General features: G+C 53.6%; 1 non-coding gene across 1 annotated transcript; it reads left to right on the top strand.

Annotated features, from left to right (window-relative positions):
* Nucleotides 237-320, top strand: MIR129B (microRNA 129b). The gene has a single exon (NR_038601.1). It is a non-coding gene; the product is annotated as a microRNA 129b (primary transcript).

Below are 8,526 nucleotides of genomic sequence, written 5' to 3'. Positions count from 1 at the left end.
CCTCCCAGCGCTGCCAGCCTCCCCCCCAGATGGAGCAGGTGAGGACTAGATTGTGACCTTGGGTGGGTGGAGTGAAGGATTACTCGGATTCCAGCTGCTGGCTGCTTCCTGGGGCTCTCAGCTCTCTCCTCCCTTCTCCCCTCTTCCCCCCAGGTCCTGGATCAGCCCCCTTAACAGAAGGCCAGCCCAGCCCTGGAGGGGGGCGCGTCCCCTCCCGCCCCAGCAGAGCTGCCGGCCCCTTTGGATCTTTTTGCGGTCTGGGCTTGCTGTTCCTCTCTACAGTAGTCAGGAAGCCCTTACCCCAAAAAGTATCTGCGGGAGGCCTTGTCTACAGAGAGGACACCACCCCATGGGCTCCAGGTAGGTCACACACCAAACCCACAAGACAGCAAGCGGAGCGTTTAACCTGGCCATCCCTTGGAGCTGCTGGGTGACCCTAGGAAAAGTGCGGAGCCTCTCTGTGCCTCAGTGCTCAGCCACGCCTTCTGTCCTTTACCTGTGGGCAGAGTCTATGGGAGATTCCACAAGGTAAGAAAAAACAGGAGCAGCTCAGTTAAGGGTGGTGAAGGTTACGTGGTGGCTCGGCTCTGGCCTCCTGTCCTGTCTGGAGGCCGCCTCCCTCTGGGCTCCTTTTGGGGAGTTATCTCCCCCACCCTGTGGGCACTCCTGGTGGGGCTGTCACTCGAGGCACTCACTTTCCCCTGCCCACACCACAGGCCTGGGGATTGGAATCCCGTGGGGAGGGATTCGAGATTGGGATTCAAAAGGGTCTACACAGATTTGAGTAGCAGCTGTGCTGATGGGAAGAGTGGGAGCCACCTGTGTCCCCCGAAATGCCTGGTACCTGCCCTTCCCTAGCCTGGACCTTCAACTGCCCCCTTCATCTCGCGAACCGCCCCAAATCCTTCCTGGACAATCCTTTATTGCTTTAGTTAAGCGCGCAGTGGCGCCGCTTGCCTCCAGATGCAGGGACCTCTAGAGGCGGGAGGTGGCCTTGCTCGCCCTGGAGAAGAGGAGGGGCGGGGCCTGAGGGAGGCCCACCTGGTGTCAGCCCCGGGGACAGAATGGAGGACAGGGGTCACAGACAAGGAAGGCTTGGGTTAGCGCCTGAGGAAACGTTCCCAAAGGTTGGGGTGAAGGACAGAGGAGGACCTGTGTAATAGGACAAAAGCGAAATAAAGAATCCTCAGTATCTAAATGGAGGAGAGGGTAGGTTATGACCACTGCAGGTGGCTGTGGATCGTTGTCCCTCCTGCCAGCTGCTGGGTGTCTGGAGACCGTTGCTGTGGTTGCAGTGAGCCCACAGCAGGCCGGGGATGGCCACACAGGCCTTTGTCTCATGTCCCACCACTGAGCGGAAGGCCCCCTGCGAGCTGATGCTGTTCCAGGAAAGCCACCCCCCCCACCCCACCCCGTTCCTCCTTATCCGGGATCCTCCCACCCGCCCTGCGTGGCTGCTGTGCGTGGGCAGCCCAAGGTGAGGGGCATGGTGTCAGCCCCTCCCCAAGCCCATTACCCATTTCAGGCCACACCAGAGCCACAGCCTGCAAGAAACAGGTGGCTGGAGGCGTCCTTGCCCATGCAGAAACTGCTGGAGACCAGTCTAAGCCAACACGTGAACTGGTGTGTGGCCCTAAGTTCAAAGGTGCTGAGGGATCCCAAGTGGGGCTGGGGGTCACAGGGTGGGGGCAGGTTCAGGGAGGGGGGCTGGGTGTGTAGGTTTTCCAGGGCAATTGCTGTAGGTGTGTGAGGTCAACTGAGCCCCCACCCAGACCAGTCAGACATCGGTGGGGGGGATGGTAGGATGGTGACAAAGGCTACAGAGCTGACTAGTGTTGTGACTGCCGGAGCCCCTGTCCCTGGTGTCACCCCGACCTCCAGATCCCACCCAGCTGCAAAGCAGGTCATGCCCTGTCACCTGCCCACCGGCCAGCACGTGGGGAATGCATATGCGGCTCAAGGGTGGCACTGTGTGGTCATAATGGGGTAGTGCGCCCCACAGCCTCCAAAGCTCCATCTATTGAGCCACTCCCGTTACTTTGGTTAGTGGTGCTGAGTCCCACACTGCAGCAGGAGGGCAAGGCCTGCAGAGCTTACCCATGTAAGTGGAGTTTCTTTGCTGCACAGTCCTGAGGGCCTCAGAGCCCGAGAGGGGTAGTAGAGAGAAAGCGAGAGATGGAGGACGAGATGGGGAGGGAAAGGTTGCTGGTGTAAATCAATCAATCATCTATCTACCTATCATCTATCTGTCTATCTATCTATCATCTCTCTATTTATTTGCTTTTAAGGCCACACCCTTGGCATATGGAGGTTCCCAGGCTCGGGGACTAATCAGAGCTACAGCCGCTAGCGTACGCCACAGCCATAGTAATGTGGGATCCAAGCCACGTCTGCGACCTACACCACAGCTCACAGCGACGCTGGATCCTTAACACACTGAGCGAGGCCAGGGATTGAACCTGCGTCCTCATGGATCCTAGTCAGATTCATTTTCACTGAGCCACGACGGGAACTCCCATAGGCCTGGAACTTTCAACATGAGTTTCTGGGTCCATGTCCTGGCATTTGTCTGTCCCTGGTCCTTCATCTGAGCCCCCCAGGCTGCAACTCAGATCCCTGCCCCCTAGGGAAGCTGTTCCCAGGAAAGGGATTGACCCCTGCGCCAGTCCCTTTCCTTCTCCAGGGCCTGGGGAGAGGGAGGATTCAGACGGGGCTCTTGTTCCCGATGTTAATGGAAAGAACCTGAATTTCAGAATCAATCAGATCTGGATTCAGCTCTCAGATCCTTCCTGTATGAGCTGTGTGACCTCAGGAAAGCCCTTTATCCTCTCTGTGAACCCCTCAGTGTCCTCACCTGTAACCTGGGGTTATGATGCCCGTCTTGCGGGTGTGGAGAGGAGTCACCGTGGGCACAGTGAGCGATCAGGGCCCTGGAGGAGAAGGCGCCCAGCTCTGAGTCTAGGGGTGTCAGCTCTGGGAACTATCTGCTTGGCTGCCTGGACAGTGCCGTGTGTGTATGTACTCACTTGGCAGTGAGCTGTTTGATGGAAACCAGCCGCGGTGCACACCCCCTACCCTAACAGACAGGAGGTGTGCAGAGCCTGGGTATGGTGGCCCAGATTGTGAGGGGGTTGAAGCTATGGGGAGGAACACAGCTGCTTCCAGAGCCGGCGGGGCAAAAGCTGAGTCTTAGGGAGAGGGAGGAGGGGGAGGGTAGATGGCAAGAAAGGAAGGGAAGGAGTTCCCTGGTGGCCCATCAGGTTAAGGGTCCAGCATTGTCACTGCTGTGGCTCTGGTTACAACTGTGGTGCGAGTTCGATCCCTGGCCGTCTCTCCAGGCAGCCAGTGTTCCCCTCTCTGGCTATTCAAGGTGCCCCAGCAGCACCTGGGCAAGGCGCCCCAGGGTGATGGAGTGTCCCTGCACCAGTCCCCATCCTCCTTCGGACCTCGGCTTCTCCATCCAAAAGAGGAAAGAAAGCAGGATTTCTCCTCTCTGGTCCCCACCCCTCCCCTCCAGGCCCAGCCACACCTGCTGTCCTGAAATGTGGGAGCTGTGAGAGTGCAGGAGGGGCGTGGGGACCAGGCTGAGACAGAACACCGAGCTCTGGAGGGAAAGAGTCAGAGAAATTACCAGCAATGAAACCTATAGGTTGACCCAAAGCACAGTTTGAATAGAAATGTCAAGCGCACCTGAAGTTGTTACACCCTGTAATCCTGATGACATATAATCCTGTATACCGACTTGATAACATCGGGCGAGAGTGTGTGGCAACACCGCTGCGTGTTAATCCTGCCTTTCTCCCCCGGGGATGAGCTTTCTCCTCCCAGCAGAGCCTACAGAGCCTCTCTTGTTCTCCCCAGGGGTGGCCTCATCGAGGCTGGGCCTGGGGGAGTGACAGCCGGAGGACCACGGCGCTCCCAGAGGAGAGCCGTCCTTTCACCCGGAGGGGGTGGACACTCGTCATTTGGGGCTTTCATTTGTGCTTAGACTGGGTGTAGCCCGAGCCCCGGGGAGTTGCTGAGCCCCCACCATCAGCCTCTCTTCTCTCCACCTCCCTCTCTCTGTCCTTTTCTTTTCTTATTCCTCCTTTCCCATTTCCTCCCCTTCTTTCTTTCCCAGCATCTAAGGCTTCTTCTGCTAAGGACACCCCGAGACACCCCCTTCAAGAGCCGCCAGGGACTAGCATGCACCCACCCCGTGGTTCTCTGTTCCTTAGCTGTAGGGCCTGGGGCTGGGGAGGGGCAGCAGGCTGTTGCAGGAGCTGGGAGCCACATGGTTAGCGGTCTCTGGGCAGGGGGCTTTCAGGGTAGGGGGTCAGGACATCCAGGCCATAGCACCTCCTCACACTGCTCCCTGGGCTTGTTTTATCTGCAGTGCAGCCCAAGCAAGTCCCCAGGGCATAAAGCTGCCTTTCGCTGGGAGCAGGAAATCTCATCTGCGGCTCCATGTAAGGAGATGGGATTTTTTTTTTTTTTTTTTTTTTTCTGCACCTGCAGCATATGGAAGTCCTTGGTCCAGGGATCAAATCTGAGCCGCAGCTTCAACCTACGCCACAGCTGTGGCAACTCGGGATCCTTAACCCATGGCACCACAGAGGCAACTCCAGGAGGTGGGATTTTTAAGGTGAAAGTTGCAGAGTCATTCACACCCCCACAGTCCTGTGCTCACCTGTCCAGGTCTGTGGTTCTGGAAGCATGGGCCCTGGGCCAGCAGCTTCAGCATTACCTGGGATCTTTTTTTTTTTTCTTAATTTTTAGGGCCACACCTGCAGCATATGGAAGATCCCAAGCTAGGGGTCGAATCAGCGTTGTAGCTGCTGGCCACAGCCACAGCCACAGCCACAGCAACTAGGGCATCTGAGCTGAGTCTGCGACCTACATCACAGCTCATAGCAATGCCAGATCCTTAACCCACCGAGTGAGGCCAGGGATCGAACCCGCATCCTCATGGATACCAGTCAGGTTTGTTTCCACTGAGCCCCAATCGGAACTCCCTGGGATCTTATCAGAAATGCACGTTTTCGGGTTCCAGCACCAAGGGTGTGCTGAGATGGTTTGCATCCCCTTGGGCAAACCTGAAGTGCACATCTCCCCAACTCCACTTAGTGAAGTCACACGGGGGTCTGAAATCAGCCAAGGTGGGGATATTTACACCGGCAAACACAACAAATCAGTGCCTATTTTCCTTTCAGAGAACAGCTTCCAGCACACCACGGAGCCCCATCCAGACCTACTGAATCAGAAACTCTGGGGATGGGGCCCAGCAGTCTGGGTTTTACTAAGCTTTCCAGGCGATGCTCAGGCACGCTCAGGTTTGAGAAGTATCCAGTGGGTCAGCGCAGGTGGAATCACAAATCTTGGGACTGCGATAGAGAAGGGGTGGCCGAGGAGCAGGGTTTCACTAGGAGACTTCGGGAAAGGTAAAGAAGGAGAGAGAAAGGAAACCAGACTCCAGGCAGAGGGGCAGCAGGCATTTAGCAGGAAGCCCTCCGGGGCGGAGGTGAGACTCCAGCCCCCAGACTGAAGAGGTGCCAAGGAGGTTGAGTGCAATCTGCTTGGAGAGTCGTGGTTTCTCCAGGTCGCTGAATGAGATCAGGAGGCTCAGAATAACTGGCTGGAAAAAGGCCCCTTTTAACGCTACTTCCACAACAACAGCAAATGCACAAGCACTTAGTTAGAGACACAAGGAAGGGACATCCCAAAAAGTTTCTTTTAAAGACCAGATGAAAATGGAAAATCAGGAGTTCCCTTGATTAAGGAACAGTGGGTTAAGGATCTGGTGTTGTCACTGCTGTGGCTCAGGTTTGCTCCCTGGCCCAGGAACTCCCACATGCCATGGGCATGACCAAAAAAAAAAAAAAAAAAAAAAAATGGAAAATCACAGTACCATACCCACCTTAGCTCATGTAAATGGGTGCAAAACGCCACAGGAATTTTCTTTGTCCAATTTTGACATATTTCAAATACACAGAAAAATACAAGGTGTAATATAACAAAAGCCTGCGTCTACTCCAAGGAATAGCAAATGTTAACGTTCTGCCACATTCATATCAGATTCGTGGAATAAACTTTACAAATTCGGCAAAGTCCCCTCTGCACCCCTTTTCCTTCCTCCAGCACTGACACGCCCCTCCTGAAATGGATGGATGTTCTTTTCATACATGTGGTCCTACTTTACTTCATATGAATTACTCATAAATTATACCTCACAAGGCTTTGAGTGCCTCTTAATTCACATAAGTATTGTCACACCGAACCTAGCATTCTGGAAATTGCATTTTTTTTTTTCCACCTAACATTATGTTTCCAGGATCTACTCATGCTGATGGGGGGAGATCTAGTGCCCTCATTTTAACTGATGAATAACCTTAAACTTTGCAGATAGACCACAGTTCATTCACTCACCTACTCTTGGGCATTCAAGTTTGTTTCCAATTTTTCACTGTCACAAATGATTCTGCAGTGAACAGATTTGAACTTATTCCTCCAGGGCACATCCCTAGAAATGGTGCTGCCACCCTTGAGAGCGTGCCTTCCCAGTGGTACTCGTGTTGCTGAATTGCTCAGTAGCTTGGCTGAAGCTACTTCCACAGGTGTGGATGTGATATGCCCTGGAATAGTCACACTTCCACAGGTGTGGATGTGATATGCCCTGGAATAGTCTTTATGCGGATGCTCTGGGAGTGAGTTCTTTTCCAAACATAAGACCAGTTCTAAGGGATTTCCCTAGTTCATTCCTGATCTTTCTTTTCCTAACTCTCGTCTCCATTTAAGACTTTAAGTCTTTTTTTCTAAATTTATTTATTTATTTATTTCCTTTTTATTTATTTATTTATTTTTCCTGCTCTACAGCTTGGGGACCAAGTTACACATACATGTATACATACTTTTTCCTCCCATTGTTGTGTTTCAATGTAAGTATCAAGACATAGTTCCCAAGACTACATGGCAGGATCTCATTGTAAATCCATCTCTTAAAGTCTTAAATTCTCCAGCCATTAAGTCTTCTCCCAATAGGGTGTTCCGGAATCTGAACCTAGTGGCCCAGAAGGAACGCCCAGTATGTGTGTTATAAGGTGGAGTGATGTGTGTGTCTGCAGGTTTGTACCAGAGCCAGCAGTAAGGACTGGAAAGGGCAAGACTTTGCACGACGTCTTTTCAACAATCCAGCGAAACCAGGAGAGGGAGTTCCAGTTGTGGCTCAGTGGTAACGAACCGGACTAGTACCCATGAGGATGCAAGTTTGATCCTTGGCCCCATTCAGTGGGTTAAGGATCTGGTGTTCCCATGAGTGGTGTGGGTCGCAGATGTGGCTGGGATCCCGAGTTGCTGTGGCTCTGGTGTAGGCCAGTGGCTACTGCTCTGATTAGACCCCTAGCCTGGGAACCTCCATATGCCATGAGTGGGGCCCTAAAAAGCAAAAAATGAAACAAAACAAAACAAAAACCAAACCAAAACAAACGAACAGAACAGGAGAGAAGGGGGTACCTGCTGTGACCCAGAATCCCTCTCATGCTGTGGTCCTCTTCCTCCACCTCTTATGTGGTGTGGGTTAAGGGGAGAATTGTCACAGGATATCACCCTACTGTCCCATCTTCCCTGTGCTCCTATCCCCACCCAACTCCAAATACTTCTCTAAGCCACTCAAACCCACAGGAGTAGGAAAGGGGTGCGTTGTTTGGGGGAGGGGCAGTCCCACGTGCCCCATCTGGGGGAAAGGGCTGACTTTTTGGACCTGAGCCTAAGCGCTTTCTGTCCATGCCAAGGGCTGCCTCCTGCATCTGGGCCTGTGGGGTTAGAAGAGCTGCCAAAATCCTGAACTGGGCAATGACAGTGGACAGCCTAGATCTTGGCCACTGACTCTGCCTCAGCCCTAGGGTCATTCGGGACGTCTCTGGAGTTCCTTCCCCCCGCCAGGCCCTGGAACAGCCATCCAGGCTCTGAAGTAGACTTGAGAAAGGCATAAAGAAACCCCACAAGTCCCCTGTTTCAACCTAAAAGCCCTTCCAGGGGCAGGAACCCCAAGTGAGTGAAAAAGTACAATTCACCATTAAGCGGGAGTGTGGAGAATCCGATCCAGGGCTGTTTCTGGATGGGACTTGCCCCCAACACTTGCAGTGCAGCCAACAGGAGTTGTTTGTTTGCAGGTGGTATTTGTCCTTAAAAGACGAAGCCTGAAACCCTTTGCCTCCTTGTTCCAGAGATCCATTCGGCCCTAAACAGCCAGCCTTCCTTCCAGGATTGCCTGTAGCCCTGAGCAACAGGTGGCTTATTTCAGGCTGAAGGACAAGAGGCCTACTACCCCTGTGCCAAGGACGTCCCGCGGGGTCCTCACCTTTGAGCCCCGCCCACCAACCAATGAGGACTCACAGAGGTGACGTCACTACATCCTGTTTCCCAGCCCAGCCGGGAGCATGGGACCCGGTGGGGAAAAGAGCCAATGTAAATGACGGATGCCACGACCATGTTGGTAAAGACGTGGAAGGCAAATGAGTCAGCAGCAAGTTTAAGCAACGAACAATTGCA

Source organism: Sus scrofa, chromosome 18 (genome assembly GCF_000003025.6).
Source record: "Sus scrofa isolate TJ Tabasco breed Duroc chromosome 18, Sscrofa11.1, whole genome shotgun sequence".
Taxonomy (NCBI): domain Eukaryota; kingdom Metazoa; phylum Chordata; class Mammalia; order Artiodactyla; family Suidae; genus Sus; species Sus scrofa.
The sequence above is the reverse complement of the archived record's forward strand: the minus strand, read 5'-3'. Positions and strand labels throughout refer to the sequence as shown.